Source organism: Molothrus ater, chromosome Z (assembly GCF_012460135.2).
Source record: "Molothrus ater isolate BHLD 08-10-18 breed brown headed cowbird chromosome Z, BPBGC_Mater_1.1, whole genome shotgun sequence".
In the NCBI taxonomy this organism is placed as follows: Eukaryota; Metazoa; Chordata; class Aves; order Passeriformes; family Icteridae; genus Molothrus; species Molothrus ater.
The window spans coordinates 25,292,512-25,309,063 of record NC_050511.2 but is presented as its reverse complement, the minus strand read 5'-3'; the positions used below and the strand labels follow the sequence as shown (position 1 = coordinate 25,309,063).

The following is a 16,552-nucleotide window of genomic DNA, read 5'->3' as shown; positions in this document are numbered from 1 at the left end:
GTTTTTACTGTGATATATAACCATCACATGAACTCACTTCTTAGCATTAAGAATTCTTTCTGCAGTATGATGAGTGAAAGAACAAATCTTTTTGGCCTTCAACCAAGGGCAACTGTCACAGCCCTTCCAGATTATACTGATGTAACTTCAGAAAGCACCTGGAAGACTGTATTTGAGATTTTGCTCAATCCATTTTTAATTTAAGATGGTGCTCTTTAAGCAAAATTGCATTCTCCCACATTGCAGACCTGCAGAATATTGGGGGTTTAATAGTTTAAGGTGTCTTGCATTCTAGTCATAGTGATAGAATCTTGTCTGTACTTTCAGCTATGTAACCCTGCATGGGCTTTTGGGATTTTTCCTAATATAACTCTATTTATACGATTTTGCTCATAAAATAGTTAATGTATAAAATCAGTAGAGGCATGTCTATTGATATGAAACTGAGCATGATCTATTAATTTCAGTAAAAACTCTACAAAGAGCTTCTCTAAGATCGAGGAGCTATTTCCAGACATTGAATGCCACACGGTGCAGCGTGCGAATTTCTTCTCGGATTAAATCCGAAGTCTGCCGTTTCACAGCGGCGCTGCCGTACTGCGGTCAGTGCGGGGGTGCAGCAGGAGGGTTTGGGGCGCGGTGCTTTAGCAGCACTTTCCCCCAGCAGCCGAGTTTCCCCGGCTGCTGCCGTGCCCGGCGCCGGTGCTCCCGCGCCAGGGATGCTCCCCAGCGCAGAGCACGCACGGGCGGGGGCGCTGAAATCCTTCTGAGAGCTATTTTTAAACTGAATCGGGATTTAGGAAATCTGGGTCTCGGGGAAAAAAAAATAAACCTGTTAAGTAGGGCTCGCTCCTCTCCAGAGAGCCCTAGTGACGCACACGGCGGGCCCTCAGCTTGGGGCCCCTCCCCGCGGGGAGGGCGCTGCGGCCTCCATCCCGCGGGGAGCCCGACCCCCGCGGCCCCGGGGCCGTGTCCCAGCCGGAGCGCGGCCGAGGCGCTCCCCGCAGGCCGGAGCGGGGCTGGCCCGGCTGTCCCGCCGCGCCGGCAGCGCCAGAGGGCGCCGGGGCCGCCCGGGAGCCGCCGCGGCTGCGGAGGTGCTGTGCCGGCGGGCGGCTCCGCAGGCGCCCCCGTGCCCTCCTCTGCTCACCCGCCCGAGGTAAAACTGTGCGGCTTTAAGGAGATTTCTTCCCCCACTGACCCGAGGGGTGTCAGAGGCGCAGAGCTGGCAGTTTGTAAGCGGCCCCTCGTTGTGAGACACCCGGCATTTCAGCCCGGGGAGCCGAAGCTTTTGTCCTTTGCTTCGAATACTCAAGATGCCGTTGAAAAGTACCCTGTGCTCTCTCACAACGGAGAGTTGGCTTATTCAGGAACAAAATACTCGTGGTGACAGACGCAGTGAAATCGCCGAAGAGCAGGGTACCATGTCCGCCCTCACAGCAGCTCTCACACCCCTCCCTGTGTGAGACACTGTGCTGGAGACATCTGGAAGGACTGCAGCTTGGGGGTAGGCGCTGCACAGTGCACTCGCATGCACCCCCGTCTCCTCCTCCTCTCCGCTGTGACCTAATGGGACAGGCTTCTGTCTGCATGAAGGAGCAGGGGGAAGTCCAAGGGTCATTTGCAAAGAACTAGGGCATGCTGTTTGTATACAGCACCTACGATAATCTGTGCCTGCTCCAAGTATTATTACTGGCTCCACTTTAGCTGTCAGGGTGAATAGACATCAACAGGACGTGCTGAACGTCGCTGTTGCTGCCCCATCCTCAATGTGAATCAGTGTGTCTGTCAGAGAAGCATAGAGCAGAGCCAGGTGGGATCCCATGGGCTGTGCCTGCATTAGCTGAGCAGAGCTGCTCAGCAGGAGAGGGCTGTAAAGGGAAACAGCAGGTGCAGAGAACCCGGTAACCACATGCACTGCATGTTGGAGAGATTTATATCAGACTTACTCCTTTGGACTTGATGCTGATCAGAAGTTTAAATACACATTGTTCTCCTGTGGTGTATTTTCTGGTACAGATTTATCCAATAGAAATTATTCATCTCACACCTGCAATGTGATATGATATGATGTGATGTGATGTGATGTGATGTGACAATGTGATGTGACGTGATGTGATGAAAAGCTTCACAGAGCAGGTGAGGAGTGTAGGGAATCTCTTAAATAGCACCTGATTTATAGGCACTTGTTGCCCTGCAGACTGGGATGACTTGCAGCAATTGCAGGAGTTGCATGTTGTAGAGCAGAGAGGCTTCTCTCAGCTTCCTGACAGCAGTGAGCTCATGGGAGAAACTTTCCCAGTACTGACAGAGGTTACTTTGAGAGGTCTCACAGTGTACTCTTGACACCTCCAAAGGTACATATAGTCTAATTTTGAGATGTAGCAGGTTTGTGCCTGCTTGAACAACAATTTCAGAGTGATGAAGAAGTTTTCCCAGGGGGAACAGGAAAAATTACTCCCTAGCTCTTGTGGTCTTGTACCTCATTCCTTATGTGATAACAGCAAAGGGTCAAGGGTAAATCAGTAGTGGCATGATTGTATCTGTGTCGTGTGTGGCATCTCTAATGAGCAATTGATTATATCTACACACGCTATTTAGCAAACACCATGGGACATGGTCTAGCAGAGTAGCTGCAGTACATCTCTTATAAAATCCTAGGATGAGATTAATGCTCTCCTGTTTGGGTTGTATCATGTCAGATTTCTAAAAATTTGTTTATTTTTGTAGATAAATCATCACTCTATATCTAAGATGCTGTGCTTGGTTCTTAGGGAACAGGGCATGCTATTTAACAGCCCTGGGTAGATGACCCAATAATTTCATGTTTTGCATAGCTGCAGCGTCCTCTTTACTTACAGTTCAGCGCGTCTGCTCAAGAGCTTAGCTCTAAGGTAAAGCTTCATGCTCTGTCAGCTGAAGATATACCTAAAGAAATACAGAGCAATAATGCAGTCCAAGGTCATGACTTTCAAAACAAACTGACAAACAATCAAACCCGAAACAAAGAGGTGTGCATTTTAAATTTCTAACCATGAAAGTGGCTATAGCTTCCATGTTAGTGGGCACTCTTTGGGGTACCCTTCTTGTTTCTCTGCTGCTCTGCAAGGCAAACCCAGCCAGAAAAAGTCAACACTGGTGTTCAAAGCAGCAGTGACTTCTCACATTGCTTTTTGTCCCTAGGCACCTGCCACACATCCCTGTGGTCAGCTGACAGAGCATTGCCTCACACAGAGGCCTGGCAAAAGCTGGCAGTTAGAGAAGGCTGTGATTTGCACCTCTTTGCTATTTTTGTTTGTCCCCATTTGTTTTTCACCATTTAACATGCCACCTTCTGGATTTATGTAGAGCAGAACCACAGTTGCCACAGCACACGCATATTGAAAACTGTTTAATTATCTTTTCAAAAACACATGCATTAGATAACCATTTGGCCTCATTCTGCTTAAACCCTATTAAGGGAGGGAAGAAAATAAACTAATACTTCAGCAAAAACTAATCTCTTCTGAACTCTAGAGGTGCTGTAGGATTCTTTTTTTGCCACAAAACAGCAGTTCCCTGCAAAATCTTTCATGAAAATGTAAGGAAAGAGATAAATTTTTGGAAATATACATACATAATCCATCAATATGTGGTCTTACTTATTTTTATAAAACATTAAGAGAAGATAACTATTTTATTTCCTGTATCAGTCCAAACAAGGCATTATTCTTACTCTATTCCACTTCCCCAGATTTTGCTCTCAAACCAGAGATACTTGAGTGTTTTGCAATGTGCCAACACTGCACTATTTTAGAACTCTCTATGTTGTTTTGATCTTTTGCAGACTGACAGGTGCTTTGTCCTCTTGCCCTCCACACTGACTGGACAGGGACTGATCAGCACAATGCTGCCAAAAGAGCAAATATACATTAACCCAGCACACACATGTGAAGAGTAGAATGACTTGCATAAAATCAACTTTTTAAAGGGCTGTGTCAGTGGGAACTGGACTAATGTGCCAGTTGATGAGAGAGTGCAGCACTGGGAGCATCAAAGTGGAAAGGATTTGTACGACTCCTGCTGTGGTAGGCAACTGCACAAGCCCTTTCATAAATTGTTCAAGCTCCATTTTAGAGTTAGTTAGTATTTGGTCCTGCTTTTAATGGAAGGTAGGAGAAAGTCAAAAAGAGAAAGAAAGACTCAACATGGAAGAGAAGAGAAGAGAAGAGAAGAGAAGAGAAGAGAAGAGAAGAGAAGAGAAGAGAAGAGAAGAGAAAGGAATAAACTCCTTTTACATATTATTATACCTGTTTTAATGCCTTTGCCTTCTCAGTCCATGCTCTGTATGTTGCTCTTGACAGTTAATCAAAATCAAGCAACAAATGTGTTAATCTTTTATGTTTATTTAGCCATACAATCCAAGGTGGCGACCCACCACCTTGGGTAGCATTACTAAGATGGGTTTTTTTACGTTACATGTTCAAGTATTTTATGTTACCTTCCTGTTATTTTCACAAAAACAGCTTCTCCTCCATCTGTTTAGGAAAAAAAAAAAATCCAAATGAGCTGCAAAACTATGTCCCTGCTTCCAAACAAGTAGTGAAATTTTAATGTGAATAAACATGCCATCATAATCAAAGACGTGTTTGTGATCTAACTGGATAATTATTCACTTGTAATATCATCAGCTCAGAATGAACATCAGCGTAAGTATTGTTGGTGCAGGTGTAACTTAATGAATTCAGGCTCATTTTATCTAGCACTTAGTTGCTTATATTGGTGTTGGGAGCATTAGGTCCACCAATTTTTCATAACGAGCAACACCATTAAACTGTCACAGAGCAACATAAATCAGAGATTTTCCTTAGACCCCATAAAACAACTAACAAAAATGTTATGGTTGCCAGATTCACTGTGTGCTTTTATACATCCAGCAAACAGAACTGATTATAACCCTTTTTCTCTGCCTACTATTTTTGCTCTTGTTTCAATAGTGTATGAAAATCTATGTGAAAATGTAAGTAGGCTAGCCTGAAGAACTCACTGTCAAAGGCATAGAAGTGATAGCAGGCTCCTAAACACAGCACAGGATCTCTGCTGCACTGGACACATATTTTAGTCAAGTTAAATACACAAACAATGAGGTTAGAAGAAAGTGTGTGATTGCAGAGTCGTGTCACGAGCCCGTTTGAAAATCATGGGTTGTATGATTGCATGTAATTGATAATCACATGCGGACATGCCTCAGATGCTCACCTCTTGATTTAACCTATTGACACAGGTCTGTATTAAGTCACTGAAGACTGAAAAGCAAGAGACTAAATACTAGGAAAAAGTATCCATTGGTGTTTTTCAGAAGGTGATGTTATTTTTCATTGTTCATTATCAGAGGAAAAATTATTTTCATTGTTCTTTTAATGGCATCACAATACATTTTATAATAATATATGTAAAAATATTTCATAACTTGTACCTTGCAGATGAATTTCCCATCTTTCATTTACTAAAGAACCACCTAATCCTAATTTGACACCCTTCAATGACAGAATATTATGTTACACAGCTCTCCTTCCTCTCACCATTGTGAGAATAAACTTTGCCTGACCTGCCACAGAAAACTGAGAGAAATCCATCTGTTTCAAAAGTGACAAATTACACACTGCTCTTCATGCTTCATACATGAATATGTTTTTTCAGCCTTATGTAGAAACTTTTAAGATGCTCATTATCAGCAAAATAGGAATAAATTCAGGTATGATTCCATAGGTGCAAACAATTAAAATAATGTCATTTGCCCACAGTGACATCACACGAGGCTGATGCAATACATCTGAAAAATAATTACCTTCATATCAGGTATTTGTTGTCATTTGCTAGCCAGCTATAGGATCTGAAGAATAGGATGAATGCTTCAAGCCAGTTTTAATCAAATGGCTGTCAGAAAATGCCCAAAACAGAAATCTTCACTGCTTTTATAAGCACTTTTTAATTAACATATGAATAAACTGCATATTTGAATTTTCACCAACACAACTGTTTCCCCCAGGAAATCACAGTTAAAAGCTGAAGTGAATGTTCCTTTAGAAAGTGCTCTTTGTTTATAGAAATAGTCTTAGCAGTTAATGGTTGGCAAGACTTCAAACTTAGAATTACATTACATTGGTAATTTTAACTTTGTCATCTTAAATAGATCCAGTTTGGATGTATGAATACAAGCAATGTAGGACAGCCCTCAAAGAACTGCCTTTAAGCGGGCTTTATTCTATCCCATGAAGCTTTGTAATTCCTTCTGTTATTATTAATAGCTGTTAAGTGCTGACAGCATACTTGGCACTGAATGAAACGCAGGAGCAGACATGGTTCTTGTTAAGGGTGGCCCTCGGGAGGTCATTTACTGTGTGTAACAACAACAACAACTTTATTGGAGCAGTAACCCGCTAGCACAGCTGCAGCCCGGGTATCAGGAGGTGTCGCTGTTTAGACAAAATAGTGTTGTGTACGCACATGCAGATATGACTCCTTTCACACGTTAATTTTTTCACAGCTGACAAGGTTATCAGCTGAGCAGGTAAGACATTTGGAGGCAGCCGAAGAAAAGCTATGGTCCAGAATGCCTTTTTGCAGGGTTTCCTGCCTGCAGCCAGCGGGGGTGCAAACTATCGGGACAGGCCAAGCAGTTAGGGATGCACTGGGATGGAAGGACAATCCTCTGCTGCTAGATCTTATGGCAGGTTCAGACACAGGATTAAAGGAAATAGTAGAAAATGACCGGCAAGAATTTCAGGCAGAGGGAACTTGAAGATGTCTTGTGTAGATGGCTTTCTTTTGAGCCAGGAACTGTTGAAAAATAGTGCCGAGGGAATGGTGTGGAAGACAGCTGCAGACCCTGACTCCTAACAGAGAGCTCCTGAATCCCTGAATCCTCCTAGGGGGAGCTGAAGCACCAGAGCAGAACAATTTCTGCTCTTCTGCTGCAGGTAAAGCTGGCATGCCCAGCAGACACCATCTGTCTACAGTCACAGAGACAATGCCCAACTCCTGACCTTCAAGGTCCTATTAGATTTAGCTAAGCCAAGATGAGAGCTCTACTGCATCATCACATGTGGAGGGTAGAAGAGAGGGAGGAGTGGCAGTGGCACCAAAACTCACCAAGTTCACACTCCAAGATGTATGTGAGCCAGGAGCTTTACAAGTGACCTCATCAGGTGCTTATGCAGTGCCCAGAGCAGAGGAGAAGGTGACTTACTCCTCTCCAAAGATGACTGATCCCCCAGCAATGTCACTGCTGAGTCTCCCCACTCCACATGAGTAGTGCCCACATCCATCAGTGTGACTGACCTGACACATAAATGCCACAAAGGCAGGCTTGTCTGTCCTCTGCCTTTGTCCTCCTCTGTCTGTCTTCTCTCCTTTGGATCTGCACTAATACTTTGTACCAGCATCCAGGTACTACTCTTGATTTTGCAGCTGGATTCATGTTTGTGTCTTCTTCCCCAGGGCTCTGCTCTGCTACTCCACCCATGGCCACAAACAACCTTGCATCAAGTAAGGCTGGCTGGGGGTTTCTGACCCTCAAGCAGGTGGATAAAGCTCCACATAAATAGATGCTGCACCATGCAGAAGGTAAGTTACCACTAGGTGTACAGATGCGGGTCAATGATAATGGCAGGAGAAAGTAGGTCCAAACAGATCAAATAGTTCTCTCAAAACTATTTATTTTAGTTTCATTTTAATCACCTGGCTGTCTTGTTTCCTGCTGCACAAAACCTTCCCACCCCCTGCAACATCACCTACCCTCAAACAGATACTAACAAGTCTCCTCCTCTCTTTGGTGTCTGCCTCCTAACACTAATTTTAGATGCATCTGCCTTTTGAGTACCTCTGTCACAAGCAGAAAAACTGTCAGAAAATGCTCAATAACACTCTAAAAATACATAGTCTTAAGGTCTTACAGCTGGATACTCCAAAAATATTAATTTAAAGTCATTAGTCACTTGTGACCATTTGAGCTAGATAATATAGCAATTAAATGGATATTTTTAACTTCCTAAGGAACAGTCCTGCTTTTCATACCCTCATATGCAGTGTTCTCCATGCTGTTAAAATCTGCTTTTCTGTAAACCCACTGATTCTCTTGTATTAACACTTGAGTTTGCAAAGGTTGTTCCCTGCACAGTGTTTACACCCACTTGCCTGTGATGTACTTTTAAAAAGAGCATTGGAGTGGGTGGCACAGGGGAATGTCTGCAGGAGCTGCATTTGACTGTGCAGAATGAGCTCGTTTCCATACCATTCCTTGGCTGGGAATGTGCCCTCAGACCTCACAAAAGGAAAGTTGTGACAGGGTGATTTGCTGACAGGCACCATGAGGTAGGCATTTTCCAATGCGTGAGAGCAATCTGAGATCATAAGTAACCTGTCCAGGCTGCTGGTCTCTGTGACTGCATTATAAGAGGGAGAGGTTCCAGCAAGGCTAGAGCTAGTTGCCTCAGGTACTGAAATCATGCAGATGGAGCAGCATGGAGGGATGAACAAACTGTTTGAAAAGCTAAGTAAATATTCAAGCAGTTCACCCATGGTGCTACAGCTGGACTATGAAGAGTGTCACAGATTTTTTTGGCTGTGCTGCATCATGTTGCAGTGGCTATTAAATACATCTCCCCTGGCTTTTTGCACCAATAGTCTACGAAAAGATACAAAGATATAAAATGCTGGTCAATCCAAAAGTGTCTCATTTTCCAGAAGATTATTATTGCAACAGAAGAAATAATATATCTGTTACAAGACAGTGAATAGCAAGCACTTCACAGAAGGGACTGTTCTCTACATTAAAATCAGTATTTACATATCCCTGGTTTCTCCTTTACTTTCAAATAAAAATCTAAACTAAAAAAATTGTGAATGCAGAAGGTGTTTTTCTCCCCCTCACTGTTTACTGCTAATTACTGTGTGTCACATACTACTGTTCTTTAAGCCCAAGGCCATTCCCTGTCTCCCTCCTCAACCACACATCCACTTCACATGTCACCTCTCACTGCTCCCTGTTTCCTTCTGAACTCCTGCACAGAGCATGCTTGGTTCAACTGCTTTTTAAACATTAACTCCTACGCTGTCAGAAGAAGAGAGCAACTTTGTGTATCTAGCATAATAGTAGTCTTTTCTTTTTTCTGCTGTGTTAGTAAATCAACCAGCATTTCACTTTTCCAATGCCATTGCAGATAAGATTGTCATAAAGGCATTTTCAAGCAGGCTTTGAGAAGAATTAAACATAGAGTTGCAAAGCATCCTAATTAAGGCACAAAATAGGCCTGGCAATCTTTATAGTACTTAATATGTCATCTTCTTCCTATCTCTTAAACCCAATAATGTGCAAACCACCACTATATTGGAGCATTATATCTGCTATAACTTATGTCAACTTGGATCACACACCCCCTCTTTCTTAAACAATGTTTGGCAGCCAACCTAGTGTGGAAACTAGACTGTTTTACATTAGCCAGAAGTACATTTAAATCATTCTTACTAAATGATTTACTGTGGATTACAAATTCTTATACGGCATTTTAAGTTAATGATTAGGCAAAGTAATATATCACTAAAATGATTGGGTGCATATGTATTTAGCTTCTATGATTCTAAATTTCTCTTTGGTTTGGAAGACTTCCTTGAACTTATTTTCCCCAGCTGAAGGGGAAAAAAAAGGAGAAAAGAGTAGAAGAATCTAACATTTCTGCCTGTCTTCTTAAGCTATTGATAAAGTCAAGAGAAATTTTGTCACTACAGAAGGGTTAGGTCATGAGGAAGCACTAGTAAGTTGGTTAGTGCTCTTCGGACAGATATTGGCAGGTGTCAGTATTGCACAGCATTTCCTTACCCTATTGTGTCCCAGTGAGAGGAGGAAAAGCTTGACAGAGAACTATTAAGACTTTATATCAAATGGAAAAGTGAATGAACCATCTACAAAGACAAGATGTTGTGGCAGAATATAAAAACTATCTCACAGGAAAACTGGAACAGGACAAAACAAAGCAAACAAACCCACTACCAACAAAAACAACAAACAAAAAAAACCTGTACCCATTCTCCATGCACAGGCATTTCTGTGGAGTTCTAAAAATTGTAGGGATCCTATGTGAAAAAAAAGGGATTTGCTGACTCTGTCTAGCAAGTGGACTTTGAAACCCAAGTGAAAGAAAGGCAGAACACACTAATAAAACATGGGCTGTTACACCAGATGCTCACAGGTGACTGGAATTCTTAAAAAGAAACTGTGACATACAATAAATTATTTGTTTAATTTATTGCTAAGGGCCAGGATCCTGCCAGTGCTGAAAGATAACAAGCAACTTTGCATTTACAACATATATGAAATAAGGAAGACAATTCCCTCTGCTGCAGGGGTAATAAAAATAAAGGAAACCATTCACCAGTGCAAAGTTACTTGTGTAAGCAAATCAGGACTCGTGGCCATCACCCTCTGGTCTGTTGCATGCAAAGAGCTACCCTGCTGGTTTCGCTGGTGCTGTGTGGGGCTGCAGTGATTAATTCATTCATATGAGCCTTGGCATAGCAAAACCAGGCCAAATAGGCATTGCATGCTCAGTTTGGTATCCATCATATCTTTAATCTGCAGTTTCAGATTGATGACAAGTAACAAACAGGATTATTGCAATATTATTGAATTCATTAATGCCCTGAGGTCTCAAAAGCATATAGGGAATAAAAAAAGGGCCAGACATGAAGGAGTGATCTGATATTCATTATCGACTTCTGCTTGGATTTCCCTGGCCAGTCCTCAAGTTTCCAACATATTCTGTAACAGATCAGGCTCCATACACTTCTCAGAGAAGTCTGCCTAGGGAATACCACAAGGCCAATTTCTGCCACCATGATTCTTCACTAAAAGTTTTTAAAGAAAGGTACCTCTCCTTGTACCAAACGTAATGATGTTGGGTCTTCTTCCTCAGCCAATGCCAACACTCAAGAGGTGACATGAAAATCTGGGACAAGATTTCAACTCATCACACAAAATCAATGCTACCTGTTGGCCTTAGGACAAAACTGACAATCACTGTCAATCATAAATCATAGGCACAAAGTTTTTTGGTGGAGAAGTAGATTGAAATGTATGATGTTTGGAACAAGTGTCCAGGAAGAGGATTCAAGAGAAATCTAATCCTGAAGCAATCCATGTGCAGGGATATATAGCAATGGGCAGCCTACTTGGGGTAAATAAAAATCACAGATTCTCACCCAACAAAATCTTGAGACTACAACACAATAAAGAATGAAAGCTGACAGAAACGAGGGAAACACCAGTCTGTCTGGACTGAAATCCAAAATTCAGGCTAAATTGTCCAGGTTTTCTCGACAGTGCATATACACCTAATAAGAGGAATAAGAAGAGGGTCTAAGCAGTTACAAGATGAGAACGCTGAAGGGGCTCACAAAGAATGCTAGAGACAGGGGAGCACCCAAAATCCTATCCAGCCTTTTGCTGTTTAAGCACCTGATGCATATATCTGTAGGAAACTGTCTTTACCTGCATAGGCAATATGGCCTAATACCTCCTATGGATCATATTGTACATACACAGAGCATGAGGTTACCTCAGGTGAAGAAAATCTTATCATTAGCTATATAGTTGGAAAAAAAAATCTAAAGAAACAGATTGCAGCATTTTCTCTGGAAGTAGGAAGGATGACTTCATTTCCTTAGCACAGTGACTGTTGGCTCTAACCTGCATCTGCCTTATCCATAAAAGCACCAACATTCCTTATTCTAGCTATGTGGAGTGAAGAATGTAGGTTAACACAGAGTAAGCCCGGCTCAACCCTCATGAATAGCATCATTTGGAAGGCATAGGAGCTCTGGGACTTTGAGTCCTCTTCTGAGATATTTAAAACAAAAGCATTAAATTAGAAATATTAGCAGAATGGGAAGCAGGTACCAGAAGCATAACTGAGTGCCTGAAAATAAAGGATCCAGAGTTGTACTCCCCTTGCACTGGCTGTGCAGTCACATTAAGGAGGGTAATGGCTTAGATATTCTCATGACAAATGGGAAACATAGATTTCATTTTAAAATTTTCAGCCTCTGAGACTGAGAAGGACATTGAACTCAGGTATCTCACTTCTGTCACACTGTTGCATATATAATGAGTTACATCATGCAGTCTGGTGTTTCAAGCTGGCATCTGGCAACATACTTCATCCAAAATAAATAGATCCAAAGTCAGATCTTTCTGGTGTCTCCTAGATGAGCTTAGAATTCCCCTGCTCTCATAGGTCACATAGGAAAGTGCTGGTTAGGGACAAAACTGACAAGAATTTATATTAATATTTCAGTGTGAAACTGAAGTCTCAGGATTGCATTCATCACCCCTTGGGAAGGGAGAGAAGAAAGAGAAAAACTGGGTAGTAACCTTAAGCAAAATTATAGAGGCACCCTTAAAGATGGCAAGCCCTCCTACACATCCAGGGAAGCCTGGTATTGGCCTGGACACTCTGGTTTCCGGATTTTCAACAAACTTATGTAAGAGTGATGGTGTTAGGGTTTAGAGTAAAATGATTTATAGTAGGCATGTAAATTTCTACAGATGTTACACAGCAGCCTAGTCTAGAATGTAAGACCCAGGGGGAATTGAGTTCTTTCTCAGCCCTTTCAAAATAGCATTGTATACTACCCCAAGAGATTGCATAAGTTGTCCAATGTTACACAACCGGACAGTGATGGTAAGACAATTCTAAGCATTAGTATGTGTTGCTTCTTCTTTCAAAAAGGTGACGTCTGGGACATAAGAGTTTTTGTATGTACTATTTTCTGAGCTAGAAGAAAAGCAATCTTTGCTAAACAATCTCCTTATAAAGACCCAAGATACCACCATCATAGAACTTATTTTCTTCTTCCAGCTAAGACAGCCGGATTGAGCCTTAAAGTATCTTTGTTAAACTAGTTAATAGATTATTGTCCAAAATAAACATATTTCAGTAAGTGCAAGACTGTTTTTTCCTCCCTCTTTCTGTCTTTTGTTCAACTTCAGCTCAGCTATTTATGATTCATTTCATGAGCCACTAGGTTTTCTCTAAAGGCACTAAAAAGGGCCAGAGCTATCAAACAGTTTTAGTGACTAGTGCCAACAAGGAACTGTTTTCCTCCATGCTATAAAGCAGGCACTGTCAATAGACTACAACCGGCAATAAACTATTAAAAAAGGAATTTATGATGGCTACTTATTATCCTCCTGAAATAATGTTGTTACAAGGCTGCCCTTTCCAGTCCTCCACAAGGATCACATGGCAAGTGCCTAACAAAGGGAAAGGCCCAGATCTGCAGGGACTGTCTACAAAGAGCCCAGGAATTGCCCCATGTTATGTGGGCAAACACACCACACCAGCATTTGAAAGCAGCAGACAAATTGTCCCACACTGGACTTGGGCTTGTTAGAAATGAGCATTTGATTTAAGGTGGGGCCTTAATTAACTTATATCTAGAACATGTTGCATTGTTTTAAGACCTAAATATCAAATTATGAAGGAATGTCTATTATTGTTTAGCGAGGAATTGGGAAACCACAAGGATAAAATAAGAAATGGCAAAATCTCAAATGCAATCAGATCTGCCTCTTATTTTAGATTTCTAAAACCCCCCTAATTGTAACTCTTTTCCCTTCCTCTCCAATCCTGTAACAGACTTTCTTCCTTGCTGAAATGTCTGTCTCTGTTGACATTTGACTATGACACTGATCTGTAATTGCTATAAACTGTGGTATGCCGCTTGCATTAATAGACTTACCCTATCTTACTCCAATTAATGAAATGTTGCCCTCAATAAATATTTTAGACACAAGGAAATGCTACAATTTAAACTTCAGTGTCATTTGGATTGACTCCTCCTTGTCTGGACCTTCATACAGTGTGCCCCTTGAATCCTCAGTACGTCAGATTGGAGACGTACAGACTGTGGTCAAGGCTGAAGGCATAGCCCTGAAAGGATGTCTCCTAATGGCAAGTGGGTCTCAGAAATTACAGAGAGAGTCCTAAAAGTGTGTAGAAAGATGAAAGGTGTGCTTTGAAGAGCTTAAGAGAAAAGAAATATTTTCATCCAGAGAAGGGAGGGCTAGGTTGAGCTGAGAATAGAATGAAAACTGAGGTGTGGCAAAATGGGATGGAAGGACGCCATTACTGAGATTTGGATTAAAAAAGAAAACAAAACAAACAGACAAAAACAACAACACAACAAAAACAAAAACACCCCAACCAACTACTAGAATACATTTGCAGCATTAAGATTTCTCAAAGTCCTGATCACTTGCAGTAGAGTTCTCCTCTTTCCCATGTTGCCGCAAAAGAGTAGTTGCCTTATATTATGTTTCTGAACAGTGCATCTGGAGGAGGTGATATTATCTGGAGGAGACTATATTATTTAATAGCAGATTTTTTTTGAGAACACAACACTTATTCTCATCAAGGGATTATTTTTAAATCCAGTTTTACTAATTTTATGAATTCCAAACAAATAATGTACACAGAAAGTCATGAAATACCACATATAGAGACCTCAGATGAAAAATAACCATTTTAATAAGAGAAGATTTTACTAATAATATCTGTAAAGCTCAGGTGAGCAAGAGTTAAACTTCTGCTGAAACTATAACACTGGCTTTGCAATGTTTTCCTTTACTATTTCTCAGCGAAAGAGACAATCCTGCCTGTGATTGTCTCTCACTGGCTTCTTGATTTTACTCAGTTATAATCACAACTCTACAGTGAGAGGAACAACTAAATACTGAGTCCATGAGAAGCCATAAATCCTGCAAAACCACTGAAGTTGCTCACTTCAATCTCAAAATGCCTGTTTACATAGAAGAAGAAGAAGAAGAAGAAGAAGAAGAAGAGGAGGAGGAAGAAGAAAAATTATCCATATTCTGTTTCTACAGCACCTTCTGCCCCTTGTGACACTCCCATATTCTACAAGCATTCACCCAGAGAGCTAGGGCGTGGAGGGTGAGCACAGACAGTGGCTGGCCACACAGAATATTCACCCCCTCCCTATGAACCCCTGCAGTGAAATATGGTAATTAATCATTATTTGACTCTTTTTTATCGCATATGAATCATCTGAAGTGAAACCATCACCTTTCACTGAGCCCTGAGAGGACTGCAGCAAAAGAAAAACAATTTTTTAAATTTATGGTTTGGCAGCATTTTTTAAGCGAAGGGCTTTGGAGGCAAGTAAAAAAGAAAAGTGTCTAAGTGTGCTCGAACAGAGAGAACCATTTAATTAAAAGCATGAAAGGAGACTAAAGACTACGTTCATTCCTGCTTTTTGGTAACATATGCCTATCCCATAATTGCCTGTAAATAGCCACTGCAAAAGCAGCTCGGATTAGTGGGTTTTCTGGATGAGGGATGGAAACTCTGGCGAGTTCAGCTGTCGAAATCTTACATGAAGTAGTACTGTAGGGGGACGGTGCGGGGGGGAGCGGGGTGAAAAGGGGAGCGGTGGATAAGGGAAATTAAAAACAAAAACAAAAACAAGCCCCCAAAAAACCCCTAAACCTATAGAAACTCCGGCTTGCAGAGATATTTTTCTAATTATCACCTTGGCAAGATACCGTTCCGTGCTTCCAAAGCCAAGTTCTCCCTCACCAGCACGGGTTTTGCACTCTCACAAATGTTCTCCACTTCCGTCTCTTCCTCTCTCGTTCCCTCCCTACTTTCCTCCCTCCCTCCCTTTCTCCCTCCCTTCCTCTCCGACCTTTCCACGGGTTTGTAGAGATCACCCACAAAAATGCCCCCGGGTGTCGCTTCGCGGTGCTCGGAGCCGGCGGGCGAAGGGGGCTGTACCGGAGGTACCCGCGCCCGCCGCTCGGCCGCAGCTCCTCCGCGGCACAGAGGGCAAAACTCGCTCTTTCTGGGCCACCTCATGTCCTCCACACAGGCTTGAAACACCTTTTTTTTCCTGTTGATAGGTAGCCCTCTGCCAGGCTCCTCGGTAAGACGCCGCACATTTTAGGACAGAGCCGCAGAGCGGTCCGCGAGGAGAAAGGAAAGCGTCGGAGGAGGACAAAAAGCAGGGGTGTGCCCATTGGGACCCCTGAGGATACCCTCACAAGTCCGCTGACCCCAGAGCGGACATAGCTGAAGCCCCGCAGAGGCGAGGTCCCCTCCAGCATCCGCAGAGTCCGGGTGGAGGCGGAGAGCTCGGGGCTGAGGGTCTCCGTCCCGGAGCCACCGGCACCGGTGTCCCCGAGGGGCTGGCGGAGCGCCGGTAGCGGCGCGCTGAGGATGCGAGCGGCTCCGCGGGGGGAGTGACAGCAAAGAGAGTTCCGTGCGCCCCTCGGGAGGGTGGGGGGCTGCGGAGGGGCGGCGTTCCAATTTCTCAGCCGTTTTGTTAATAATAACGCTTTAATGCTTTGGTTACAGCACACTCGCCCTTCACGGTATCTTGCGCTGGGCTGATTTTATGAGGGACTGAACCGCGACACAGGGATTTACACTGAATAGTTCTTATTGTCCAGTCTGATGTATTAAACCACGCCAAGTTTCATGGCTACATCGACAACTCGTTT

General features: G+C 42.8%; 1 long non-coding RNA gene across 1 annotated transcript; it reads left to right on the top strand.

Moving 5' to 3' along the window:
- Positions 1–1,282: 1,282 nt before the first annotated feature.
- LOC118699344 (uncharacterized) lies at positions 1,283–4,618 on the top strand. Its single transcript, XR_004982057.1, has 2 exons — positions 1,283–1,504; positions 3,824–4,618. It is a non-coding gene; the product is annotated as an uncharacterized LOC118699344 (long non-coding RNA).
- The last annotated feature ends 11,934 nt before the right edge of the window (positions 4,619–16,552 follow it).